This window comes from Puntigrus tetrazona, chromosome 16, assembly GCF_018831695.1.
Source record: "Puntigrus tetrazona isolate hp1 chromosome 16, ASM1883169v1, whole genome shotgun sequence".
Classification (NCBI taxonomy): Eukaryota; Metazoa; Chordata; class Actinopteri; order Cypriniformes; family Cyprinidae; genus Puntigrus; species Puntigrus tetrazona.
This window is the reverse complement of record NC_056714.1, coordinates 18,015,728-18,032,046: the sequence shown is the minus strand read 5'-3', so window position 1 is coordinate 18,032,046 and position 16,319 is coordinate 18,015,728. Positions and strand designations below refer to the sequence as shown.

Below are 16,319 nucleotides of genomic sequence, written 5' to 3'. Positions count from 1 at the left end.
AGCACTAGTCTCGAGTAGTCAGACTTTTCACTACTGCATTAAATCTGCCCACTTTGCTGCTTATTCTGGACAGAAATCGTCCATTTAGCCAGAAAGAGATTGTCTGAATGGCATGTAAAGAGACCATTCACAGTTCATTATGGCTGTTTATGTTATTAAGGGGCAGGTAAGTCTGAAACCCATGACAATAGTGTAACAGACTGAAAAACTTACTCAATGTCAGTCTGTAAACGGCTATACAGAAAACAGTAAAACATTTGTGAGAAGATTTTCTATCTGCCATGGAAAGTAATAAAATAAATTCACAGACACAACAGCGGAATATCCAGTTCTGCTAGTGGATATTGAGTTCATTTGCTACTTAGTGCATCAAATTAAAAAAAGGCAATCGATTACGTGATTTTTTTTCCTGCATCAGACAGTGTTACACAAATATGATCGTGACAGAGAAAACTTACACTCCAGAGTGCATGACACAACAAGCTAATGATCATCTCTAGACATCTCAAAGACACACAGGTATGCAGAACAAACAACAATCTGTGGACCCACTGAGATTAAACTTCATGCAAGCTTAGCGATACACCGCAACAAATCTCACAAACTATGATCCAGAACTCTGATCATCTGACATTATGTGGTGAGGAATGAGAACAGTAATCTTCAGAGATCAGAGGCTTCTGCCAGCATCTGGGAATGTTTGCTATCTGTTACTGCTTGTGTAACATAAGGAGAAAAATAAAGATTTTCCTCTCTGTGATGACGAACTAATGAATTGTTTGAATCACCAGTGTCTTGTATCATTCCAATAAGACAACAAAACAGCACTGGCTATGTTCACACAGCAGCAGAATGTTTAGGGTGCTATTTAACGGCAACAAGCTGTTTTACCGCAACATGATAGTATAAGATATGAAACAATTCCAGAGCTACACCTGTTAGTAGATACGATTGTCGACCTCAAACGCTGACTGTGTGAACGAGCCAGCGAAATGACAAATTATGATTTCACATCTGCATCTTCTCTGGAGAGCGTACAGATGACTACTTACTCCAACTGGGGCCCAAAAATCTCATTACAGGAGGAGCTGCGGTGTACTTTGGAAATCCTTCAGACATCTGTTGAAACATCCCGCAGACCTTTGCGTGTGTGCTTTAGCACATCATCATCTTAGCGGCCTTCTTCAGAGGAAAAGCGTGGTGATGAAAAGCACAAAAATGAAACACCTCCACAAAACATCTTCACAGCTGTTTCAGCAAATCGCTGAAGTACGCGGTTGATGGGAGATAATTAGTATTTACTGTGAATAAGTGAGGATGCCATTAGCAGGTCTTTGTCTATGAGACCTTGTCAGTGAATGCCGCAAGCTCCAGCGTGTGCGACTCAACCTTCAGCCGCATGGAAAAATGTAATCGGCGATACAGCACACCGACAACGCGATGGCGGAAAAAACAGAAAGTGACTTGCTCTTCTCTCAGATGACAAGACTGATTTAAATATCAAAACAGAATGTAAAATGGTAATTAAAACCCAATTACTCCGTACGCGGTTGAAAAGTCAATTAGAGACTTCAGAGGCTCGGAGAAGACAGATGCCAAGGTGAGGAATGAGGGGAAATGGTGCCTGGCCCTCCGGCAAACCTGACAAGTAAGAACACACCTGGGAAAGCTACAGAACCACCCAAACATGCATGAGAACCGGCAAGAAAAGACTTTGTGCGCCATCGTGACACTTTCTCGAGCAGCCGGGATCTGGGATGGGAAGAAAAAGAGGCTGTCAACTCCATCATGACCCATCTATAAATGATGAGCAATTTGCATTAAGAGACATTCAATTAAGACCAAAGAGAGAGAAAAGGAGGTGCAGAGAGACAGAGGGAGTTTGTAACAGAGTGAGAGAGAGAATTACAAAGCTCGGAAGTTAAGTGGGCTCCATCCAGCATTCCAGCGATGCCCCTTCTCATTGATCCTTCATTAGTTATTTATGTGGCGGTAATGAGGGCTGAATATGAGGGGAGAGAGAGTGTGGGTGGTGTTGCCAGACCAGGTTTTTGATCACTTGTATTTAGTTCCAGAAGAGACGGCTGGTGTTAAACAGAGCTAGAACAGCACTGACAGGGCCTCGCTCGGGTTTGGACTAGCTTAACTAACATAAAGCAAAAGTGGATTTAGTAACACATGCAGAAAAATACTGCCTGTTAAAACGCACAGGGAGATGTGAGAAAGTTCAGACTCGCTTCACACCGGAATGCCCAAGTGCTCTAACAGTACTTAACCTTGGATGTTAAATATTCAGCAGCTCATATGAATATTCATTGTTTTCAAAAGTGATTGGTGATTGATATTCATCTCAAACATAGCTTATTCTCATCTCAAACTTTAATCTTTTCTTTAAAAGTTATTAAGATCAAAAAACGCTAATTAATTTATGGCGTGGCCATTTCCAGCAAAATGTGAACGGTCAGAAAGGTTTATTGTTAATAGTGTAATGATGTACTGTATGAATCAAAGATTCATCATACTTTACAATTAAGTAAAAAAAAAAACCTGTTGTTTATGGGGGCGTTTTTAGATAATCAACTGAACCCGTTGCAAAATCTTTGTCACAAAATCGGTCACAAAATCCCAGATCACATAGATTCCTAATAACTAGATTCATACTTCAAAAAATGCTAAAACACATGAAATATAATTTAAATGCAACTATAAATTTAATAGTATATTCTTGTTTTTGTTTCCCCTAAAACTTTGACATTATCAAAAGCCCTCAGATGCTCAGAGAAATGAGATCTTCAAACCTGTATTGGCCATGTGTGCACACTGACTCAATCTGTCGGCTAACTTTTGTTCCAGGGCTTAGACTTAAGAGATTGTTTTAAGAGCTTTTGGAGGGGACAATGTCAAGCTGAAGTGCCATATTCACGCTATGCCTTGGTAATATCATTTCCATGTCAGGCCTCAGCCACTAAAAACATTAGTGCCAAAAATAGCCCTACCAAGAATGGCCCGTCATCACTGTGATTTTTCAGAAAACTCCAGGGACAAAAAGAAAACACACAATCACATGCTAGCTTTTGTTTACCCTCTGCATTTTTCCCAAGATCTAAGGCGCTCTAGGGTTGTGGGAATACACGTGCTGCTATCTTTAAGTAGCCCAAGCAGCTGACAGTTTACTGACACTTGAAGCACAATGACATTAGCAGCCATTTACACAGCAAGGAGAGGAAAGCTGTGAGAGACCGAACCACAGATTTAGACGTTTACGCCTTAATATACCCCTCACCCCCTCTGATAAAGAGCTTCTGAAGCTGCTGAAGCTTGGCCCAAAAAAAAAACTTACATGTTCTAAACTTTATATTGCTTAGAAAATTGGCATTGTTTTTTGATTATTGGCTCACAATAGGATCGCACTGATCCCTCTGAGTCACTGGAGTCATGGACGGATTCTGGCCAGCCTCAACTACTATGGAAATGCTAATGCGTTTTAAGTAGTCAACATTAGCTAATTGCCACAGAGATTAAACAGATTGTAAATTTTTATTTATGGTCTATTTTCAACATGTTTTTAGCTTTTTTCCATTTTATTCTGTTCTCATAATGTGAAAAACAGCCACTTCGGTTTGATAACCTGATTTATTGAACAATTTCTGATGAATTATTTCACTGGTTCACACCAGGAATATCTAATTTATATCTCCCCAAATCCTCAGTCACGTCTATCTTCTGGTCTATTTTTTACAGAGGCGCTTTAAAACTTTATTTCCCCCTCTTTTCTTCAATTCTGATTCCTATTAGCATCCTTTACTGTGGCAATGTTTCTAAAGTAGGAGAACAACAGAAAGACAGAAAGCTTTTTGAATTATCTGTCAGTAAAAAAAAAAAAAAAAAAAAACAAAACAAAAAAATTCTCCTCGGGTAAGACTGATTTTATCTTTATCCGACCACACTGGAAACGCATCAGAATGCATGCCGAAGAATATTTAGATAGTATCCGATATGAAACGCATATCAATGCCAGGTAGAGTGAGGAGTGAGAGCGATGCAGACTTATCGAACCTGGCATGCTGATTGGCTTCAGAGTCAACAGAAGACACACTTGCACTTTCTCTCTACACACAGAACAAACGCAAAACAACCATGACCTCCTCTGGCATTTCCAGCTCCTCTGAGGGTTTGTGTGTGTTTGAGGAGAATAAAAGCCTACAGGTCAAACTGCTGTCTGACAAAATCATAAACTCAGCAGCCGAGCTCCCCTAAAGCACTGCCTTTAAAACACCATAAACCCCGTCATTAAACCGCTATCGAAATAGTGCCGAGCATAGTTCACAGTCAAAGTCCGGTTTTGCTCAGCACACAAAATTAGTGCTTATTTTGCTTTAATACAGTATTAATCCAATTATTCAGATGTGGCCAATTGAATGGCATGTGCCACATGTGCAGTAAAGACGCAATTTAACATTTCTTAAGATTGTATTTAACAGTGTTATTAGCAAGTAAGCATTACATCACAGAGTAAAAATTTTATATACTATACAACATTAAATTTAATATGCAAAATCGGGTGACAATAATGAAAGAAAACACAATTCTCCAATATTAATTGATAACCAATATGGTACTAGTACATGCATTTCCAAGTGGCCATTACTGAAAAGATAGTCTTTCGAAATCTGTAAAACCTTTGTTCATCTTTTATATACATATTAAGATATGTTTGATAAAAATCAAAGACCTATTCAAGACCCAGAAAGATAGTAATGACTTTGTTAAAGTAGTCCATGTTATATCAGTGGTTCAACTGTAAATATTTCAACAAAAAATATCAACTTTATTCAACAATTTCCTCTCTTCTGTATCAGCCTTTGACGTAAGGACATTGGGCAAAAATATTATTGTATCTTGTATCTACTGATGCCACATGAACAATTTTAACAAAGACAACAAGAACAACAACGACTATATTCAAAGTTTCTTCTCATCCACATCAGTCTTTGACATAAGAATATCGTTAAATATAGTCTGTGTGACATCAGGGGTTCAACTTTAATTTTATGAAGCTACAAGAATATTTTTGTGCACAAAGAAAACTTTATTCAACAATTTCTTCTCTTCCGTGTCAGTCTTCAACACACATTTGCGAAAGTATGCTTGCCTTGCATAAAAGCACAATGTAAACCTGACATTGCAGTTATGCTGTGAAACAGTTCTAATGCCATGCTGTCAATCTGTGACGGCGAGTCACGCTGTTGTTCACTCCCATCTCTCTCTGACGGACGTGTGAACGTGGCTTGCTCACCACAAAATGGGAGTAATTGATTACCGTGCTCTATCTGTCGGCCGGTTGCTCCTCAGAGTCAAGGGCAGATCGACAGTAGACACAGGGCTGTGGGAAGAAGGGAGGAGAGGGTGCCTGCCTGCACACGTGTCCCTGCAGGAAACACAATGTGCTCCGTGCCCAGAGCAGGAGCCTCAGGGCAGGTGAGATCACCACTGCTCTTTCACACAGACTCCAGTATTGCGCAATCGCCGCCGCAGGCAATTTTTTCCCCATTACCGTACAGCAAAAATGCTTTACATCAACAACTCTGGAGCGTCTCAGGTCCGCACTGTACACTTACTCAAACGGATCTGAGGCCAACAACAGCAGACTACTTAGTGGCTATGAAACGCTGACCGAAATGTTTTGCTAAGGCTTTTGAATTTTTCAGAAGTTTGCGGTACCAAAATACTGAGGTTATTCCTGTCGCACTGCACGCTATGCAACTCTTTCACGAAAGACCAGGCCATGCTGACAACATCATGTATTTCAGCATTTTTTGGCCTTACCTATATATATATATATATATATATATATATATACACACACACACACACAAAACATCTTACATTCAGTGACTTGAATACATCTAAATGGTGAGCGTGTTATTTTGTGTGTGTGTGAAACTCAAAAATGTCAACATGATGCAACTGTCCTGATATTATAATAAATAAAAAGAAAAACTATTACTTTTTATCGTTACTGCTTAGGGGAAAAATTGTTTAATAAAATTGCTAATAAAACTTTTACTAGTGTTCAGTGTCACATGGGATCAGAGATCATTGTAATATGCTAACTTATAACTAACAAAATTACCATTATTATCGGTGTTAAAAATGGTGTTAATATTTTTTAACCTTGAGCCTAATATTTTTATGGAAAGAGTAATACATTTTTTAGAACTGTTTGATGAAAAAAAAAAAGTTTAAAAAGAAAAGCATTTATTTGAAATAGAAATCTTTGTAAAATTATAAATGTCTTTTCTGTCACTTTCTATTCACCTTGTTGAAAAAAAAAAATCTTTTTAAAAGGTATTAATAGTGTACATTTCTAAGAACCCTTTATATAAAAAAAACCTTTTCAATTTTAAGTTTAAATTAACCAAAAAATGGCTTGCCAAGTGAAAAGCCAATTTAGACCTGTGAGGCTTCAAGCACTCAGCAAAAGTCTTTAACTATTCCCAAGACGTTACATTGAAGTTTAAGGAGACCTTCACAATCAAAACTTTATTTTCTGAGAGCTTACAGAGGGATGTTCAGATGCTCAGCCTCACTAAATATTTCTCTCTATCCAAACTCTAAATAAACTCACAAAGGAGGTGATGTTTTCTACTCCTAGCATTGAGTGCCAAACTCCACATTAAAACCTCCTGCACCACTGTCTGACAGGGCAATTAGAGTGCCATGAAACCGGTGCTCTCCACTCCAGAAAAAAAAAAACAAAAAAAAAATACAGTCTCCATGGTAACACAAGTGGTGGTCCACAGTTTTGAGCTTTTCAATTTGAGATCCTTTAGTCAAAAGCATCAAGCTTCAGAAGACACCTCTGGACTTGAAAGAAAGGAATCTCAAACCTCAAACATCTGTCCTAAGGCCATCATTACATAGGCCGTGAGCAGGTATAGATATAAACAGGTAATAAATGCTGAGGGATTGTGGGTAATAGAGCCAGCAGGCTTCACTTACTCCAATAGCAGGTTTCTGAAATAATTGTGAAGAGCTCATCTTATATTTGTGGGTGGAAAACAGCTTGGAAAGCAACTGTACCATTGCAGAAACTCTCGACGAATCAGATCTGAATCAAACAGGAGATAAATAATGAATGAAAGAATGAAGTAACCCACTGACATCTGGCCTTAGCCACGAAGGATCCAAACGAGCGTACAACTTTAGATGTTGCCCAAAAGGCACGGATGTAGGCGATCCAAAAGCAAAGAAGCCTTCAGCAAAATGTTAAACCCTTCAGATAAAGAGATTTGCTCCTGTTCATCCATTCAGCCTATTATTCCTCCATTCATCTCGATCTGTATCAGTCCGGCCATTTCGCCTCTGCTCTTTGGATCGGCCATCGAAGTCATCTATATCCAACAACAGCAACACAAAGATAAACATATCCCATAACACCGAGATGAAAGCAAAGATATCCTACAACATCCCAAACGGAGGATGAGCTCGCGTACACGCACGCAGTCGATATTATCGAATATGCTGCGGTCTTTGTGGTGGGAGATTTAGTGACATTACCTACCAGTGACAGGTCTCATCGTGAGGTCATTCATCACCGTCGCGTGTGCGGGTCGACTGGCACGCGACCCGTGATTGCAAAAAGACGCTCGATCACACTTTGGTGTTGCGATCACACGGAAAAAAATCAATTCACCTGTGTACATTCGTGTACGTGTGTCGACTGTTGAAACCATCATATCGCTTCTCAGTGTCCTTGAGGTACCAGATTCGCAGATGATTACAAATGGACAAGTATATGAGCTCTCGCACACAAGCCGCAATTTCCGAAATACATTTCGGTCAAGGTCTTGGTCCCAAGTGGCTAATTTCCTGCAAACTTCGTAGCATTAGTCGCTTGGAATATGAGGAAGAGCAAAAGAAAGGCTGCTTTGTTCTCCATCATACCGAAAAGCAATTAATACAGTAATCCTGTCCCAGCAGGCCTTGGAGGGGAGGGCTGTATGTAAATGACCTGAAACAGGAAAGTGAGTGAGATGAAGTAAATTAGCTTCAGGCTGAGGGTAATAAATAAATATCCATGCTGATTAAAAACTCACTAACACGTCTCTCCAATGCAGGTCAGCTACATTCATTGGGCAGAGGGGGGAAAAAAATTAAAGTCTAATTTCCTTTTCTCAAGGTGACCTTTCATGTCCAATATAAAGATATATAACAATTTCTTCAGGCTTTAGACACCACACATACGCATTCATTAAGCCTTTAAATGTGCTGACAATGAAGAACGCAGCTTGAAATAAAGATTCATAACTAAAGTTCTTCTGCTACGACTTGGTGGAATAAACCATTTATCTCCTGGACGTGTCCTTCTACCCTAACAGTGCTGGAGAAGATACACAGACTCATACAGAAGCAAAACTAAATTTTCTTTGGAAGAAGTATTTAGACATGATACAAAGTTGATGTGGGAACAAGAGTGAGCTTGTGAAATGCACTTCACTCACTTAATCAGTGGCCTTGCCCTACGCTGTCAATATGGCTGATCACACCGGTTTTTCCACATTACGTTAACAACTTCATGAGCTCTGCTGAGCACAGTATTAATCTCTGGCGAAACCCCGCTTTACACCCTGATCGATACACGCTGTCTGTCCTGCCTGCGGCGCGAAGACTGTGGGAACTTCTTTTTTGGAATCCGGTCAAAACTTTCACCACGCATTTCACACGCATGGGATCGAAGCGAACAGAGGCTATTTTTAAGATGTAGCACCCTTAAAGACAAACAAGAGAAGCAATATGGCAAAAGTGAGAATAAATGGAAAAAGCTACGAAAACTTATCAGAAGCAGCCAGCTTGGCAGAACAAAAGTACATTGCAAAACAACAGGTAAAAAGCGCAGAAAAACAGCAGCCGTGTTGCACAGCGTAAAAAAGGAGTCATTTTACCTAGGCATAAAACACGTCTGTATGTGGGCGTCTGTAATGTAACATGCTATTTTGCAACCAGGCCTGCAATTAGAGCACGGAAGCTTAACCAAGTTTGCCACTTTTTTTGTAAGAAAGTGCTTTTCTCACTCTCTCAGAAAGGTATGGGATTAATCCAGCTCGCTGGGAGGCCACTTAAGCTAATTGGCAGGTTTTGTGGCCATGGGTTGGTACTCAAAATAGCCGGGACCACCTTCCTTCTCATCTTGTATAAATGCCTCCTTCACCACCATCATCTCCTTATTCCAATCAGGCCTTTAAATAAGCCAGGCCTCCCCCACAAAAACGGCGAAGTGCTCTGTTAAATTAGAGTAATGAGACAAATGACTTGAGAGCAAATGAAGGAGAAAGCAAGTGAGGAAGGAATTAAAAGAGAAGGAAAGGATCCGAATACGTCACATTCAATGTCACGCACTCATTGTGTCTCAATCCGCTCCCTATTTCAGTAGGCTGTCCCACTGTACAAATCACTCCAATGCAGAGAAATGTTCATGCCCCAGAAATTCCCAGCCCACACCCACCTTGGAACTACCAGTAATATTTACTCACTAGAAACGTCAAGTCATAAATTATCAAGTCATAAATTTGCCAAACTTCAGTGCATCAGTACTTCACAATGTCCTGAATCACATCATAGGGCATTAGGAAGAACAATGAAATGCAAGCATTCTTCAGTTTAACTTCCACTGAGCTAGAGTCACATTGGGTAACCGAGGGCGAGAGTAAGGTAAATGAGCAAGGAGTTGTTTACTTAAAACTTTTAAAAGTACGCCAACTTAAATTCCCAAGGTGCCCTCTTTGTCTGAGGTAAATCACAGTAGGGCGGTTCACATCTCCTAAGCGAGCCAAAGCTTTGTCACCACAGTCGCCGTTAAGCTAATTGCTTTTATAGAATCTGAATGATGATGAGACAAGAGTCTTGTCTTTCTGTCTTTGTAGCGAGAGACGGATCTGGCATCTAAAAGGCTGAGGCTCAATTCTTCAATGCTTTCAGCCAGGGTCACATGTCATTGGCAGATCTGAGTCTGTAAAACAGAATACAGCAAGTCCATGAGCTCAGACACCAAACCACGGCAAAAATAAGGACACGTTTAAAAATACAGAATGAGAGAATTAGATACTGTGCCGTATTAATGAAGTTTCTAAGAATATGAAACATTATCCGAGAGATATTTCTAGATCTGTTTTGCTTTGTAGTCTATTCTGTCTGTGATTAGAGAAGACAAGGTGGAATCTGATCCCAGACCTGCTGTATTTTCTATGAACACAGTGCCTGGCTTCCTCAGAGACGTCTTGAAGCAAGGCTTTCCTCTTCATTTACATTTTCGTGCAACATAACAAATGTCATCCTCAAGGATCTCTGCATAAAACAGGCAGTATTAACCTCATTCGTTTCATTTTCATGAATTTGCCACTCCTTTGTGTTTGTGAATCCTCACAGCAGCAGTTGTGGAGTCCCAGCCTCCCTGAGCACAACACGAGTTCAAACATCAGCATCACAGTGCCTCCCCGGGTCCAAAACGTACTTTCTTTTTGGCCAGGTATTAAAGGTGATCAAGTTTGTGGCTGCACAAGAGTTACAAGCTGATAAAAAGAGTTGAGTTTTATCATGTATATTACCTCAGGCGGAACAAGAAGGTTATTCTAAAAATAAGCAAACCTACATGTTTTCACATATTTACACTAAACTGTGGCAGTCATATGGGATGTAAAAGTTTTTTTTATCTAAACTACAGCACAGCATAATGTGTTAGTAACATAACTTGCTCTTTTCGTTTTATTTATCTATATGGGGTAGGGTTAGGTTTTGGGGTAGTACCTAGTTATTACCTATTTATTGTAACAATAAGTACATAATATGTACATGAGGTACAGGACTGTTAAATGAAGTGATAATAAAAAAAGTGAAATAAAAAAAAAGCTATGTGCACTGAGTTAAGCTAACCAAGACTTGTTACAGCACTTGATTTTGATTGCTTCCATTGTCTGCCTTTGTAAGTCGCTTTGGATAAATGTAAATCTGACTAGATTTCTGACTTAATCACATTCAAAATAAGTTTTTGATCACATAATATATGCATGTTTAATTTTTAAATACATTTATATATAATATACACCACATAAAAATATACATGTAAATATTTTTCAAAATATCAGCTGTATGTGTGTGCTTTTATATGTACATAATAAATAAACGCAGTGCACATCCATATATTACGTAAATAAAAACTTGGATTTTGGATGCGATAAACGTTTGACAGAACTAAACATAACATAAATGGAAAAATATAAAAAATATCTTAATTTGTGTTCTGAAGATAAACGGAGGTCTTATGCAATTGGAACAAAACGAGGATGAGTAATTACAGAATCCTAATTTTTCTTCAGAAAAATCTTTAAAAATCTTGAATCTTTAATACATTTAATTTTAATTATTTTCTGAAAGCAGTCAGTATTATTTAAAAAAAAAAGAAGATGTGATCTAGGAAAATATATAGCCTATACCTGGAATTTCAAAACTTTGGCCTACAGTCGGTTCACCCTCCGCCTATGAAAGCGTAGAAGTATACAAGAAAGAAATGACTTCTGACTCTTGCAGAAACAGTGAAATGTCTTTTATGGCACATAACTGCATAGAGGTATGCAAGAGGGTTGTGTTCAAAGTCTTGCCTTGTGCTGACAGACATAAAGAGAGAGGGGACATTCATAATTCAAAGATGGGTGGTGGTGGAGGGGGTTAATCCCTCTCCATCTGCCTAACAGCACCTCTCCCTCCCTCAACACAGGCCTCAGATCCACCTGCACTGAACCAGGGGCTCTCAGCTAAAGATTTGGGCTGACCTGCATGAAGGCTCCCTGCAGACTTCGCCTCCCCGTCTTCCAAATCGCCAATGCCTGACTTTGAAGTTTCCAGAAGGAGAGACTCTGAGGGGCCTGCAATCTCACCAGCATGGCTGTTTCTCAGGATTAAGGGACACAGATGAGCCAGGAGGTGCTTCCTGGCTCCAAATGTGCAAGCTTATTCCCCATCGCCAGCGCTGATGGATTAACTGACGAACTAAAAGCAGCAGAAAACACAAACAATGCACAAACAAAGTGTAATATGGCACCGGGTCCTAAGAAACCAATTTGTGAATAAGAACAGAAGGAAGGAGGGGGTTGCTTTGGTCCATGACTCCCATTTTCTCTTTCTCCTACTGTTACTCTGCTTGTTTTTTTAACGACATTTCAGTTCTGCACACCAAAAAATAAAAAAATAAATTAATTCTGAAATTCAAGAAACTGCTTATAAGACTTATAAAGGAGTATTCACTTTGCATAATTTGCAAATTTCTGTTGTATTATTGACCTACAGTACAGCGAACAAAAAAATGCAATTGCCTATTTGGAGAAAACAAAATGGTTACAACATTTCAAACAAAATGACATGCTGCTCAAAGTGAAAATTTCATTGAGTGAAACTGGCTAACACAGACTCACAGCACCCCTGAGGAAAAGTAAATGCCCCCTTAAATCTAATATCAGGCTAGACAACGTTAAACAATAATAACGGCAATCAAACACCAGCTGTAATTTGATATGAGCCTTTGTTTCTTTTCAGTACTTCAGATGTCAACTTGACTCTGTTTTGGATTGTTGTCCTTCTGTTACACACAATTGCACTTAAGCTTTAAATTATAGTCAGACGCCCAGAAAATCTCTTAAAGAATTATCAGTATATGGTTAAATACGAGCTACTTTCAGCGAAGTCACAGAAGTCAAAGGCCACCACAATTCAAATCAACCACAATTCCATTGCACACATCACATTCTTACACTAAAATGCTGTATATATTATTTCTATTTTCATTCCTCTGACCATAGAACAAACCAAGGTCGTGGGATAATTCAAATGCATTCTTTAACGAACATCTTGTGAACTTTGATGTTCTTCTTGGTGAGCACACGTTTTCACCTTGATACTCTTCCATAAAGTCCATTTTGCACAGTCCCTTTCCTATTGCGAATTCCTGGACCATGTCCTTCTCTGATGCAAGAGAAGGCTGTAGTTTTTTTTAAACATTTGTCTGTGATAATTCAAAGCTTTCTGGATGAGGTACCTCTTTGCCCTCTGTGAAAAAATAAAAAATAAAATACAGCCACTTGAACTTGAAGAGTCTCTGGCTCCAATTTAATTTGTTGATTTCAAAGACTAAGGGTGCAATTTCTTTTACACAGACGCAACTACTTTTTTTTATTATTATTGAAAGGATGAGATATTTGTCATTTACTCACTGTCATGTCATTGCAAACCTACTGTGGAACACAAAATATATATATATATATATATATATATATATATATATATATATATATATATATATATATATATATATATATATATATATATATATATATATTGTGTTCCACTCACATTATTCAATATATATATATATATATATATATATATATATATATATATATATATATATATATATATATATATATATAGAATAATGTAAGTGGAATATATATATATATATATATATATATATATATATATATATATATATATATTAATGAATATATATATATAATATATATATATTTATGAATATATATATTAAGTAACTAAATAGTTTGTCAGGACAGAAAATACAATGGGAATGAAGGGTAACCAATCTTTGTCATACAAGAATTTTTTCTATTTGTGTGGGCTATCCCTTTGAATAAAACACATGTTTTGCTGCTTTGTGTTGTCCATGTTTCTCTGCCTACATTTTTATTGTGAACGCATGAATAAATTCAGGTCGAAAAATATGTAAAAATCAGGCTAATACTTTGTCATGCCAATGTACCTGGAATGTGCATACTCATGATAAATACACATTTACAATCAACACGGCAAGTGTAACTGATTCTAGCAAGGTTTTTACAACTATCCCAGCCAAACGCTTATTGGTGTAGTGGAAGGGTGGAGGGGGGGCAGGACTGATGGGCAGTTTGCCTGAGCTCAGTGCACAGCTGCAGGGCCTGCGGGCAGACAGATAGAGCCCTGCTACAGCAGGTGCTGACATTAATGAGAGTGATAAACCATGAGAGAGAATTTATAAATCAGTAAAAAGCTATGGTGGACCAAACCCTCTGCTGGCATCTGCCCATTCAGCTGACCTGTGGTTAAATAAACCTCTTATGAGAGGAAGAGTATTTGTTGGAAAAATGACGTGGAGCCAAAATTGACGATTATTTTGATTGTCAGGTAGGCTTGAAGTTTCACTGAATTGTTGTTTTTGAGACTGCCGGAAAGCCATCAATTGATTTGATTCAAAAACATGAAGAAAATAAGCCCATTTCTGTCTTTTGTATCGCCAAGTGTTTGATCACATATCTTTTGATATTGGAGAATAAGTTATACTTTGATGAACATGAATAAAGATTCAAAAGTGGAAGAGCACAACGTGGCCTCAATGGCTGGACTGAGATTCAAAAACATCTATCAACATCTTTTACATTGTCAACTTCAGTCCCTATTGTCAAATGAAGGTGAAAATCTGAAAGAATGGTGCTATGAGTTATTGAAGAAAACCGAGAGATAAAAAGAGAATGGATACTAGGAACCATTAGCAGGGCACATATCTGTGACCACAAGTGTTTACTTGGAAAAAAATAAATAACGCTGTAGACATTGCACTTTGTAATAGTGTGCTAAAAGCCATCAAACCATTAGGAAACAGATGTCCCTTGAAGAAGAAAAAACAATGACCTTAGTGAGAGAATAAAGAAGTAGAACTCAATGAATCAGATGATATGAAGGCTAAGACAAAATTAAGAATGGTAACCGTCGATTCATTTTCTTGATATTGTCGTTAAAATTAATGCTGATTTGCACTTAAATATAATAATTATCTTATGCAGCCACACAACAATTTCCCTGGAAAACCATAGTTAATAATGATGTAAGACACATTGATAATAATCAGTTATCAGATGATCTTGGAAATGCCTATATTTTATATCAATTAATAACTTGTATTACCTTTGCTGTCATATAACTTTTACTAATATGAATCTTTAACTGTACATTATCATGTTATGATAATGTTGTAAATTCAAAAGAATCATTTAAAATGACTGATTTAGTGTTTTATTTTTATAAAATAAAATAGACATAAAATAGAGCAGAATTTTTATATCAGATATGCATCAGTTATCAGCTTATAAAAAATTATTAATGGCTTAACAATATTAAAAAATTGAAATTATAATATTGTGCATTCTGACGTAAAACAATTTAAAAAAAAAACGTGTAAACAATACTTCACATAATTAACGGCACCCATATTAGCAATTATGATTATTTTTGATTATTCATGCAGCCATGCAAACTCAAATTTCCACACACTTTTAAAAACAATCCCCGTTCCCTTGCATCTTTCTAATCCCACATGGTATGCAGCAGAATTCTGGGTAAAGTACTGCACGGCAATTGAAGCCGGCATACGTGCTTATAAATCTTAGCGCTGCCGACTTGCTAAAGATCCCCTCCATCACGTCTGCATCAGCTGACCCCAATTATAATTCTGCCACCCCTTTCTGTCCGAGCACAGAACTGAATGTGATTAGTCATATCTCATGGCGTATCTCCATTGTCATGGACAGTCTGGGTGACTTGAACTCGTCTTTGTTCGAATACACACTGGGTGATAAACTACACTCGGAATAGCGATAGCAGCTAAACGATGGAGCACATAATGGCTCCATATGGCTCATCTAAATAAAACAACCATAAGCTGTCAGAGCGAAGCAGCGGCTCCATGGAGCGGCAGAAAGGTGGAAGCGCCGGAGGATGCCTATGATGTTTTAGCCTTCCACGGGGCCCAAGGTCAAACGCAACCCTGCATCTGGCCAGCCATCTGCTCCCTGCAGCCGGCTGACAGAGCCTGTCACCACCAGCCCTGCGTCCAGCGTTGTGGGATGTGTCTTGATCTCTAAGGGATATCCAGGTAGACAGGGGGCATGAGTAAAAGGGCCTAGCACAGGTGCGCTGTGATGCATGCGTGTTTCCAGCAGATTTTTTTCCACTCTTCAAGTCAAGTCTCCTGTCTCATCCGTTTTGTCTTCTCTTAAGTGATCTCTCTCCGATTCCGTCGTCTGCTTGTTTCTCTTTTCTGAAGTGTTTGAAAATCTGCCCACCTCCCTTTTACCCTCTCCAACTGTGATACTTTTCTAGCGTTTGTCGCCTGCTCGCCGTGAGACTTGATTTAAACAGATTGTCTGACAGACTGTCAGATGTTTCTTTTAAATTATATTTGTATTCTTCTAAAAAATTGACAGACGTTGTCCCCCACGCGACAG

At 38.5% G+C, this 16,319-nt stretch overlaps 1 protein-coding gene across 1 annotated transcript in view; it reads right to left on the bottom strand.

Annotated features, from left to right (window-relative positions):
- sema6e (sema domain, transmembrane domain (TM), and cytoplasmic domain, (semaphorin) 6E) overlaps window positions 1-16,319 on the bottom strand; it is a 124,630-nt gene that overhangs the window by 90,380 nt on the left and 17,931 nt on the right. The gene's annotated exons all lie outside the window — the stretch shown is intronic.